The sequence below is a fragment of the Nelumbo nucifera genome, chromosome 6 (genome assembly GCF_055504915.1).
Source record: "Nelumbo nucifera cultivar China Antique chromosome 6, China Antique-T2T, whole genome shotgun sequence".
NCBI lineage: Eukaryota > Viridiplantae > Streptophyta > Magnoliopsida > Proteales > Nelumbonaceae > Nelumbo > Nelumbo nucifera.
Window position 1 is genome coordinate 64323342 of NC_142654.1, and position 13045 is coordinate 64336386.

A 13045-nucleotide genomic window follows, 5' to 3' on the forward strand; every position below is an offset into this window, starting at 1 on the left:
CGCGCGTTTTTCCTTTCTTTCAGTGATTTGGGAACATCCCCATTTTTGACGGAAGCATGATTTCAAAACATAAAAAAACGCCTCTTATTGTCATTATTAACAATGGTGGCCTTTTGGTCTTTTTACTAGGGATACGGAGTGAACCACCCCCGTCGCCCCCGAAGGCCCAAACTCTATGTTCACGTGCAAATGCACGTGGTACTGTCGAATTGCGTTTCTATCAGTTTTAACTATTCCAGTTACGAATTACGATGACATTTTAAGACCGACCAACAATTTTGGTTCCCACCCCGACCCCGACCTTTTCCTTTGTCTCGTAGCGCATAACATATTGTCTAAGAGTTTTAGACCGGATGTTACCGCCATGAGGCGCCACCGTGATGAGGTAGACTCGGCCTTGTATCATTTTTTATTCTCCAGCCAGACTCTGTTCATGATAATCTTTTAAACCTTTTTTTAATAGTTTAAACCATTGGATGATGATTAAATATTAATTAATTTTCAGTTGAAGTGATTAAAGAGTTTTACCTAATACCTTATAAACTAATAAATAGTTAGTTGATGATGTATCGTGTATGTCAATTGGACCCGATTTGGTCCAATTTGATTCTGTCCAATATGAGCATTCATTTTAATTCAAAGAATATTTTGAGCCATTTTGGATTGGTTTAATTTAATGTTCACATCGTTCAATCTGTTTAAATAGATTTTAATTTAGATTTATTCCGATCCCAATCTATATTTTTTACCTTTTATCAATGAATTAAGCATTGATTTAATCTGATCCAGTATAAAATAAATTTATTATGAATGGATCAAGTCAAATCCAAGCCAAGAAATATTTTTGGACCATTAATTCTAGAATGACCCAATTCAATATTCTTTTCTATAGTATTGAATCATCCAATTCGTCTAAATTGGTTTTGATTTTGATTGGGGTCCAACCTAAAATCCATACACTAACAACCCTATTTGGAGTATCGGAATGATTTGGTAGAGATGGAGATAGTCACATATATACGAAACAATTAACATAGACAAAGCCCAGCATGAACTTGCGATTCCGTTTGTTGAAAAAGGTCATGTATTTTTTGTTAATTAGTTAGATGAATTGGATTTGGAATTTTGGATGGTGACCATCATCTTGCGTATAGGCGTTTAAGTTAGATATTTTTATAATAATAATAATAATTGTAAGTTGGATGGATGTGGGCCCGGGATTGATGAAAGTATATCTGAGATTGAGTGGCGGAATATGAATAGTCATAATCAAACCTATTAAGGCATGGAGCACATACAATGATACAGAAGAGAAGGAAAAATATTGTAGGCCCAAGTAGGGATTGGGTGGCGGAGTTAGTACCCGAGTACAGTTTGGATGAAACTTCACAATTGGTAAAGGTCGTGTTTGGCGTGTCTTTTTTATTCATGTTTCAGTCTGCGAAAAGCGAAAAAAAAAAAAAGTCTTTCTTTCTTATGTTTGGTATCATGTTATCAAAAGACAAAAAGGAGTGGATACAAAGATGGAAAAAGCCAAAACTTAGGAAGCTTTAAATGAAGTTTTTGATTTTGTGTGTCTTATTGTCTACTAGGTAGTTAAAATATCTACCTAGAAAGTCTTGCCAAACAACCCCAAAGTTGGTCTCACAAGGGTTGTGGTTGTTCCTTCGATTAGAAGCATGGATGGTATTAGGCTAAACCCAATCCTCCCCATCTTGCATGTTATTGATAGACATGTGAAATTATGTATTAGGTATTAAATTTAATAATATTTTAATTATTTGGATTTTATATAAAAGATAATTGATATTTTATATATTTTTTGTATGCTTTAATCAAATAATTGGAGATTTTGATATTTGTTCATGTTTCTTTGCTTTTTTATTGCTTATAGATAATAAGAAATAATAGAAAATTAGGTCATGTTTGTTTGTTGTGTAAACTTGTACTCCGGTTTGGGTTTGCCTGCATTTGGTAGTGGAGTATTTATACATCGTAAATTGATATAAAACTCTTTTTGATAAATTTTTACATCAATAACCGGTGTAATGTTAATACCGATCGATTTTTTCAATTAAAACTTTCCTCTCTTATTTGTCTGCTCTTCACTGGAGGTGATACAATGACCACTACGTCTACCTTCTCCATTGTCAAAGTCACCAAAGTGGAAGAGGAAGGAAAGACAAGCATTCATTATCTTGTGATTTTCTTCTCCCCTCTCCCCTCAACCTAGTTTTTATTTCTCTCGACCATTTTGAGGAATTAGAAAGAAAAAGCAAGGAGAGAGAGAGAGAGAGAGAATGATGAATTTGTGCAGTTATTTGATATGTGGATTGGACAAAGAAGAAATGTTAATCTCGTAGTAGGAGTAGCAACTGGGTGAATTCGGGGTAGGGATAATATTCCCCGCCCCTGACTCTAATTCCCGTCAGGGATAAAAATTGTCCTCCGATCCCTAATGGAGGTAGGTTCCTTGTGGAGGCCCGAATCTCTGAATTTTTTTAATTAACAATTTTTTTGAAAAATAAACTCACTTAAAATAAAAGAAAATTTTGGGTGAGTTCAGGGCAGGGATAATATTCCCCGACTCTAATTCTTCTAGGGATAAAAATTATCCTCTATCCCCGATCCCCAATAGAGGTAGGTTACCCATGGAGACTTGAATCTCTGAACTTTTTTAATTAACAGATATTTTTGAAAAATAAACTCACTTAAAATAAAAGAAATTTTTAAGATATAAATAATATTTTAAACATACTTTAATATATAATATAAATAATATATGTATATATATGGGTTGGGGCAGGGACTTCATTCCGGCCCCATCCCTAACCCCTACCCTGGTCGAGGATTCCTATTAATCCCCATCCCCATCCCCGCCCCACCAAAACAATCCCCAGGTAGGGTACCCTGCAGGGATGGGGAAAATTGGCATTCCTATCTCATAGGATCGTAGCTCTAATCTCTGGAACGTGGACGACAGTAACACTGAAGGCAAAATCAAACTTTGAAGTGATCTTGTCAATGGACAACAACAAACATAGAGATAAACTCGGTTGAGCCGAGCAATCTACGTTTTTGGTGACTCCAATGTTGTAGTCGCAGGAGTGTGTTAATCAAACACATGCAAGATTCACAACCTCCATTTATGTTGATGTAATGTAAATAGGCACAACGGACATTCTACATTTTACACTCTCATCGGACAATCATCACTCAGCTCTGTTGGTGTAAAAGCATATTTACACAAGAAACAAATGCAACCTTAGATGTAGGTTCTAGACCCAACTTGTCTATCCTACCACAAGTGAAGGGAGCAGGTAGGGTTTTTGCATTCTCATGTAAAGAATGGATTTGGATTTTGAAAATCCAACTATGGATTTTAGACAAGGTATGGATAGAAAGCCTAAAACTCTAAGAAGTGGATAAGATCTAGAGTTTACAAACCTCTCACTCAACTTGGCCCATTGCTATCTCTAAGATCTAGAATTTACACCATTAACTCTCTCTCTCTCTCTCTCTCTCTCTCTCTCTCTTGCTCTCTTTCTCCTCTTTCCCATCAACTCTTCTAATAACCTCTCCTCATTAATTATGTCATTAACTTTTTCTTCAATAACTCATGCCACTAATTCCCTGTTGATAAGCCAAGAAGATCAACTCGAGTGCCTATCAAGAATCCTAGGTACGGGGGTTGAGCATGCATCAATTTGCATGGGACATGCAAAGCAACGAGTGACCTGGGCCACGGGCTTGCAGATTATGACTTAAGATTTGCATTAGTTGTTATTGTTGTTATTTTGTTTGCATAGGAATCGGTCAATAAGTTAGAGAGGATAATTCCATTATTGTTGGCTATTTTATTGTCAACTAACTGTTTCACTCCTTTTGTTTTGAGAAATAGTTGAGTCCTTTATGTATTTAAACTCTATCATTTAGCAAGGTAGGGTAGTGGAGAATTCAAATAAAATTACAAGGTTCATTCTCACCTCAAGCAGAATATTATTTTACAAATCTCTTAAATAGCTTTGACTGGGACCTATCACCTGTCATCACCATTATTCCATTAAATTGCATAAAAATACATTAACTTTATCTATCTATCTATCTATCTATCTATTTGTCTATCTGTTTGTCTATCAATCGATCTATCTATCTATCCATCTATCTGTATTTGCATTAAATTATAATTATTAGTAAAGATTAATTATATTGAAAGTAAGATATTCAATGATATATTATTGCGCTAAATAAGCTAATTCCATTCAAAATTATAATCCATTTACATACCATTTGAAAATAATAAAAATAATTTAGTAAGTTAAATAAAATAAGAACAATTAATAATTATTGTTATTGATAAAAATACTTTTATTAACATAATAAAAATAATTTAATTAATAAAAGGAATAAGATAAATTAAAAACTAATATCAGTTTAATATTAATATAAAACTATTCATAATTATCAAACCATTATTAGTTTTATAATTAAATTTTATTAATTTAAAACCAACTTAAGTTCTATTGAAAAATAAAAGTTTATATAGTTAATAAGATTTCGCAAGGAATTTAAATTTAATAAAAACTTAATATACTTAAATAAATTCAATTTTTAATAATTTCAAAAATTAATAAAAAATATTAATTTTAAATATATTTTAATTATTTTAAAAACAATTTAAATTCCATTTAAGAATAAGGACAATCATGAAAAACTCCTTGGGTTTTCTAACAATCCTATGAAACTCCGTAATGTTTTGACCTTAACAAAAACCCTCCCCTATTGTTTTGGAAAAAGGTGCAAATACCTTCCTTCCGTCAACATTCCAAATTAAAAATGTTGATGTAATGCATTAATTTTATTTCACTTCAGCCTTTTTACCTTACTTTGTCAAAATAAATTAGTGGAGAGTAAAGTTGAAACATTAAATTATGTATGATAATGCATTAACAATGATAAGGGTGTTTTGGTAACTTTAATGTTTTTCTTACCAAAAAGTCAGGGAAATGAGGTATTTGCACTTTTTTCTCAAAACTATAGGGGAGGTCTTTGTTAGGGTCAAAATGGTATGGTGGTTTATAGAATTGTTATAAGAGGATTTTTTATAATTTTACCTAAAATAATACAAAAACAATAATAATAAACCAATAAAAATAAAGCGCATCTTAAATTGGGGTTGGATAAACTAGACATAACCCCAAAAATAATACTTAATTGAACTTAATTGTGGTAGAGTGTCTTGACTATGGAGGTGAGGGACAGGGAGGAGTGCCCCATCCCGTGAATTGCACGGGCTTTGCCTCGAACCTGCCCCATCACCGGGGACAAGGCGGGGATGTGGTAGAGTGTCTTGACTACGGAGGTGAGGGAAAGGGAGGAGTGCCCCATCCCCGTGAATCGCACGGGGCCTCATTAGTTTATCTCTAAAATTATCTCTAATTATGTAGAAAGTTTATCTCCTAAATTATCTATAATTCCTATTTAACATCTCCCACTATTGATCGATATCTATCTAGAGAAAGTTTGAATTAAAAAATTAAGAATTATTTAAATATTATAATGAAACTATTGTATTCATTGTATACTTATTAGTTATTTGTTGTATTTTCATTCTAAACTTATTTTCAATAATTGTGTATTCTCGCTATAAATTCTCAATAATTGTTGGAGATTAAACTATTACTATTTATTAGAGACTAGATTATTAATTTAGCTAAAATTAGGGGTGTTCATGGGTCATTTCGGTTTGGTTGAAGGCTATTTAGCCAACTAAGCCAACTTGGTTGGGTTGGGGAGTTGGTTACTCAAAACTAGATGTTCATGGTCCGGATAGCCCAATGTGTTGGCCTAGCTTGGCCCATTCTAAATCGGGCTTGGACAAAGTTTTAAGCCTACGGGCTTGGGTTCGGGCTTTAAACATCAGGCCAAACTATTTTTTGGCCTGAGCTCAGGCTTCCCCAAATTAAGCCCATCCCAATCTCGACCCGATAATATTATATATAGTAAAAAAATATAATATATATTAATAATACACACAATATATATCATTAGTAGTGAAAAAGGTATTATATATTATAAAATATATAATATATTATTAATAATGTATAATTAATATAATATAAAATATTTGTCTAGATCGAACTTCAGGCTTGGACTCAAGATCTAGGCCTGATGGTTGGGCTGGGCTTGGGCTTAGGCTTGGTCAATTTTTGTTTATAATGAGGAAAAGCCCGACTCAGCCTACCTGTGTACAGGTCTACTAGAAACCAACTGAGCATTAGTAAAAATCGGTGAACTCAAGTTGTATCAATCTGGTTAATCGATTCAAAAGATTTAAACTTAAAAATTAATTTTAAATTTAAAAAGTTACAGCAATATTATTAAAAAACAAATAACTAATTTAAATTTATAATATAAAATATTTTAGACTGAGAAATATGGGAATTTTCCCACTTCCTATATATATATAGTCAGGACAATTTTCAAATGGCCAAACCAAAAACTAACCCCATCTAGTCGAGTTAGGAAATTGTTGAATTGAAACTGATTGGAAATTACTAGAAAACCGACCAACTCAAGTCAAGTTAGGTCGAGTTGGTCGATTTCATCAGTTTGATGAACCATCAAGCTGAAATTAACTATTATTATTTTTGTATTATAATAAATTATTAATTATTTAAAAAATTAAAATATAAAACAATTATATACTCTTATATATTTGTATTGTTTAGCTTTCACTTAACAAATCTGTGTGATGCACGGTACCTGATAATTACCTAATACGTACATACAAAATTTCTCAGTTACACACACTCATTAAAAAAAGGGAAAATCCCCGATTAATACCCTACACTTTGGGCCTAGTGCCACTTTGGTCCCTGAACTTTTAAAATGCGATAATTCAATATCCGAACTTTCAAAACATGAAAATCTAGTATCTACTGTTAACTAGTTGTTAATCAACCCTTAAGTGGCATTTGAAAAAGACACAAATGCCCTTTGAGTGTCATCTAATTTTCTTTATCAACCATCCAAACATTGACAAAAAATTAACAGTCTTAAATCCTTGCCTCTTCTATTCAAGAAAGTTGGGGTCACCAGAATGCCCACTCAAATGTGACCCAAACTTTCTTGAATGGAAAAGGCAAAGATTTGGGACTGTTAATTTTTTGTAACGCTTAGATGGTTGATAAAGAAAATTAAATAACACTTGAAGGGAATTTGTGTCTTTTTCAAATGCCACTTAACGACTGGTTAACAGCTAGTTAACAACAGGTACTGAATTATCACGTTTTAAAAGTTTGGGTACTGAATTGTCGCATTTTATAGTTCGGGGACCAAAATGGCACTAAGCCCAAAGTACAGGGTACTAATCGGAAATTTTCTCTTAAAAAATATAATAAGGGTCCATTTGGTTCGCAGTCAAAATCGGAATTGGAATGGTCCATTCCCATAGTTTGTTTGGTTCAGACAGGAATGGGAATGAGAATTAAAATCAATAGGAATGAGATTTCATTCCCAAGGGAGGGGTAGGGAATGGGAATGGGATTCCGATTCTACCCAACCAAATAGTTGGAATCAGAATAGCCCATTCTGATTCCGATTCCAAACCCCTATTCCCGCGAACCAAACAAGGCCTAAGTAACATCGATTGGAGTGGACATGACTCTCATTAATAATTGGCTTCCCCAAAATCAGCATTATTTGACTGACCTGGGTCCCGTAGTCCTTAACTCCTTATGGTAAAATTGCTATTGGCCCAAGTCTTTTGCGAAAAGAATAGATGCAACCGTGATTTTAGAGAGCCCGGATCTCTTGCCCACGTTTATCGCAACCACACATGGAGAACATCTCATCCTCTGCATAGTATTATGTAGGGGGAGATGTTCCCAATTCACGGGGGGTGGTGTATTGTGGGTAGGCGTGGGCAGGAGATCTAGAGTCGATTTTAGAAGGTGAAAGGTGTAAATGCATAATTGAGGGATAATAGCTCCAAAATTAGATGAGCGTTTATCAATGTGTAGAGGCCAATCAAGCTGTGGACTGGATGGCAAACCAAGCTTTTTCTTTTCCTCTCAGCACTCTCAATTTTTGCTCTCCCTCTATCCCTAGGGATTTAAGTTCTATTTGTTTTTGTGATACTTGGGGCCGAGCTACCCTTTGTCTTGTGTAGCTCCTCCTATTTCTACCAAAAAAAAGAGGCATAAATTGTGCCCAGTGTCGTGCCACGGCTCGGCATGATAACATGCAGGCTGTGTCAGGTACATCATGATCATGTGGGTTGTACTAGGTTGGGGGTTTTAGGTTTATGGGCCGATAAGGCATAGCACGGCCGTGTTGCTCGCGACTTGTATGCCAGCCCAGCCCAACACATGGCACAACAGAGCCCGTAGGCCCATAATGGGCAAGTGCAACACTTTCGAAAAAACTAGCCATTGGGGACCTTGCCCCCCCTCCCCCCAAATAGCTAGTTTTAGTTTTTTATGGGGTTTTTACATAAATACTCCCTCAATCAACAGCTATAAGCCTATAAATAGCTATATGGGGGGTATTTATGTATTTTGGCTTTAGGGGCAAGAAAAAGACACTAATGCCCCTCCAATAGTTATATACCTATATCCTATATAACAATTAGTTTTTTTGAGACTTTGAGGGCATTTGGGTAAAGTGATAAATGACTTTACAATGACCAAAATACCCCTTCTAACAACTAAAAAATGGTTAGTTTTTAGGGTATTTTGGGTAGCTGAATTTTTTTTTCAATTCCTATAAATAACCCTATCCTCCACACCAGTCCACCATTCTCATCATACCAGTTTAGCAATTCTCATCTCAATTCTTGTACTCTCTTAGTCTATCATCTCAGTTCTCATATAGTTTGTCAGTCTCATACTATCATACTATCATACATTTAGGTAGTTAGGCACTTACCAATTTAGCCATTTACGAGGCTTTGAGAGGTTTCAACCGTTGAAATCAAGTTGAGATTTTGAATCGGTAATCCAACCATTTGGGTAAGTGCAGTTAAATTAATTTTTATTTTTTAGAATTATAAAATGGTTGGCTCCTCCTCCTGAAACCAATTCCCCAACAGTAAGTTCACCAGCCCGATTTGGAAAATATTTAAAATAGAAGAGGTTGAGGGGAAGGGAAAAAGAGCCGTTTGCCAAAAATGTAGGATTGACTTTAGCTTCAGTAGCAAGGGTGGTATTGGCTAGATCTATTCACGAGTTGGGTCGAGCTTTGCCTCTACATTAACAAAATATGCTCAAGCCCTAGCTCGAGCCCAGCCCGACCATCAGGCCTATGTCTTGAGCCCGAGCCCAACCCTCATTAAAGCCCGAAGCCCGGTTAGAAATTTGGAAAAAAAGATTTTTTTTCCTTTTTAATTCAATTAAAAACAATTTAATTTATATTAAAAGACCTCAAAACCAAAAAAAATAATGAAAAATATCATTATTACTTGAAAAAAGAGAAGAAAAATAAAGAAAAATATATTATATAAAATATATTTTTATTATATAATACATTATCAAGTCGAGTTCGAACTCGAGTTGGGCTTTTCTGAGAAGGTCCGAGCCTGACCCGAAAATGGTTGGGCCCAATATTTTAAGTCCGAGCCTGAGTCAACGAACCTGAAATCCTGTACAAGCCTGACTTAGATCGGGCCGGCCCGTCGGGCTACCCTGCCCACGAATAGGTCTAGTATTGGCCACTTGGCTAGACATTTGTTCTTCCATGAGAAACAAGAAAAATACAACTATTTTAAAGATTTGCTAGATGCTGAGGATAAATTACTAGACAAATAAAAGCATGACACTACTACACCTGATGAAGCATATGATTAAAGTCAAGGAGATGGAGTATTTGTTTTCAATTTTATTTAAATTATTTGTTATTTTTCAACAATGTAACATTTTATTATTTTCAATATGTAATTATTTTTGTATTTTAAATGAAATAATTCTTTTATTTTTTCAATTTGTTCCTAGAGGAAAGTTAGCAAAAAAAAACTTTCTGTCCTAGTTTGGCACAGGCCCGGTACGGCATGAGCCTGTACGAGCTTGGGTCGTGGGCCGTACTAGACCGACCTCCAACTTATCCCAAGGGAGAGAAGCACGACCCGCAAGAAGGCTGTGCCGTACCGGCCCAACATGGCTAGATTTACACCTCTATCAATGTGTAACAAGGCAAAAGCCTTCAAAGTTTTGCAAAGATTAATTAATGTTTATAAATAAAAGGCATGTAACAAATTGAGATAGAATATGGAACTTACAAGCATTCATTAAATAGAAGCATATAACTAACGAATCTTAGACTTTTGGCATTCAATATAGTAACTAACCAACTAACAACCATTAATCATTTATATTTCAAGCTTTCAAACTCAAGTTTCTCAAGTTGTTGAAATACATATCTTTTAAGTTCTTAATAAATTCTCATCAAAGTTCTAATCACTAATAAGATCTTTTAATGAATCATCTTTTTAACTAAAAAAAAATACTAGATTTCTAGTTACCTGGCTTCCCTAACCTGACGCGATTGGGGAATTCCCTGCCTTGCTTTAACTTTAATCATATATATATTTAAAATATTTTTTATATTTTAAAAATTCCATTATCTTAAGTAAATCTATTTTTTAATAATTTTAATTTAAAAATTCCGGGGATTTGATTTCTTGATAGTAAACCCGTTTCCATTGGGGATCGGGATTAGAGACTGGGATTTGTTTGAAAATTAGGATTGGAGACGGGGAATATGGTCCCTCCCTCAAACCTGTCCTATTGCCATTCCTAGAAAAAAAGTAAACAATTTAACCCATAATTACCAACAACTAAATAACAACTAGTTTTTTGGGTATTTTGGGCAATTGAATTATGTTCAATTCCTATAAATAACCCTATCGTCCACCATTCTCATACACCAATTCAACAATTCTCTTAATCTCTTCTCTCTCTCTCTCTCTCTCTCTCTCTCTCTCATACTGATGCATTCTCAATTCTCTGCAATCTGAGTAATTTTGATTAACTGATTGTCTGATTCTGCATTCTTCATTTCTTGAGTCTCAACTTTATTGAAATTTCGACTTTCAACAAGAATAAGGCTTGCTCAACTAGCTCAAGTATCTCAATTTGGGAGGCTTGAACGTTGAAAGGCTTCAATCATTAAAATCAAGCTGGGATTTTGAACTGACAATCTGGGTAAATCGAATTAAATTAATTTTTATCTTTTTATAATTAAAAAAATGGTTGATTCTTTTGAAAACTGATTCCCCAACATGTTCACCATGGATGATATTTAATCGCATCATGGTAGTGTTAGCACTGATGCAATTGATGTAGAGGATATTGAGGGGAAGGGAAAAGGGCCATTTGCCAAAAACGTAGGAAAAACTTTAGTTATTGTAGCAAGGGTGGTACTGGTCATTTGAGCAGACATTTGCTCATACATGAGTGAGAGAAAGATGAAGGGAGAGAAACAACCCAAACACAGATTGGGAGGGGGATTAGTTCTGGTACTTTTAAATATTCACAAGAAAAAATGAGAAAAGAACTTGCTAAATATATTGTGCATGCAGAATAACCATTTATATTAGCTGAAGATCCAAAGTTAGAAAAATGGTTGCGTAGTTCTGTAAACCCACAATATAAAAAAGTTTCTAGGAATACTATAAGAACTGATTCTTTAAAAATTTTTTATTCATATAAACAAAATTTAATTTCTTTGTTAGCATATCTTAATTCTAAAGTTGCAATTATTTTGGATGTTTGGACATCCAAATTTAATATTAGTTATATTTGTGTTACCGGTCATTTCATTGATGAAAATTGGCTTTTAAATAAAAGAATTTTAAGTTTTACTAGGCTCGAATGGCCACATAGTGGCCTAGCTATTACTGCAAGTATTTTAAATACTTTGCATGCATATGGAATTGCTAGCAATAATGATTCTGCAATAAATATTTTAAAATCTCAATTAAAATCATACTTAAATGGTAAATTATTTCACATTAAATGTGCATGTCACATCTTAAATTTATGTATTCAAGATGCCTTGAATATTATTTTTACTCATATTTCAAAAATTAAAAATTGTATTATATATATAAAAAGTTTAGGGGCAAGAAAACAAGAATTTAAATATTTATGTCAAAATTATGGTTTAAAATATAAACAGTTTATATTAGATGTAAGCATAGGTGGAATTCTACCTATGTTATGTTAGAAAGTTGTATATCTCATAAACAAATTCTTTCTGATTTTTTAAAACATTTTTATGATGCAACTAATGAATTATCTAGAATTTATTATTCAACTAGCTATAATTTACCTTATCAATTAATGGTAATTAGTGATTGTTTTGCAAAATATAGAAATAATCCACAATTTCAATGTATTATTGAAATTATGGAAAATAAATTTAAAAAATATTGGGAGAAAATTTCTCCCATTTATTGTTTAGCAACAATATTAGACCCTAGGATTAGGAAAGATGGTTTAGATACTTTACTTGAATCATATTGTGAAAATATGAATATTGATATAGGAAATAAAAAAGAAGAAATTAATAATTTATTATTTAAAATGTACAGTTTGTATGAATCTGAAGTTGTAGGAAATATTCCTATAACTTGTTCACCATCTTCTTCTACTTCTGACCTTGAGCCCAGTAGTAGAAGAGAAAAACTTTTTTATTTAATAAGTAAAAGGCAAAAATCTGCTAGTTCTACAACAAGTTCATTTACTGAACTTAATTTTTATTTACAATCAAATTTTTCTAATTTAGGTGAATGATCAAATAATTTTGATATTTTAGCCTGGTGGATTGAACATTCGAAAAATTATCCGATTCTCACCGCCATGGCACGTGATCTACTAACCTCTCTGGTGTCTACAGTTCCATCGGAAACTTGTTTTAGTGCAGGTACCAGGGTGCTAGATGACAAAAGAAGCTGCATGAACGATGAGAGCATAGAGATGTGCATCTGCTTCAAGGATTGGCTAGATGCAAAAGATAGATTACAAGACAAGGGAGGGCATGATAC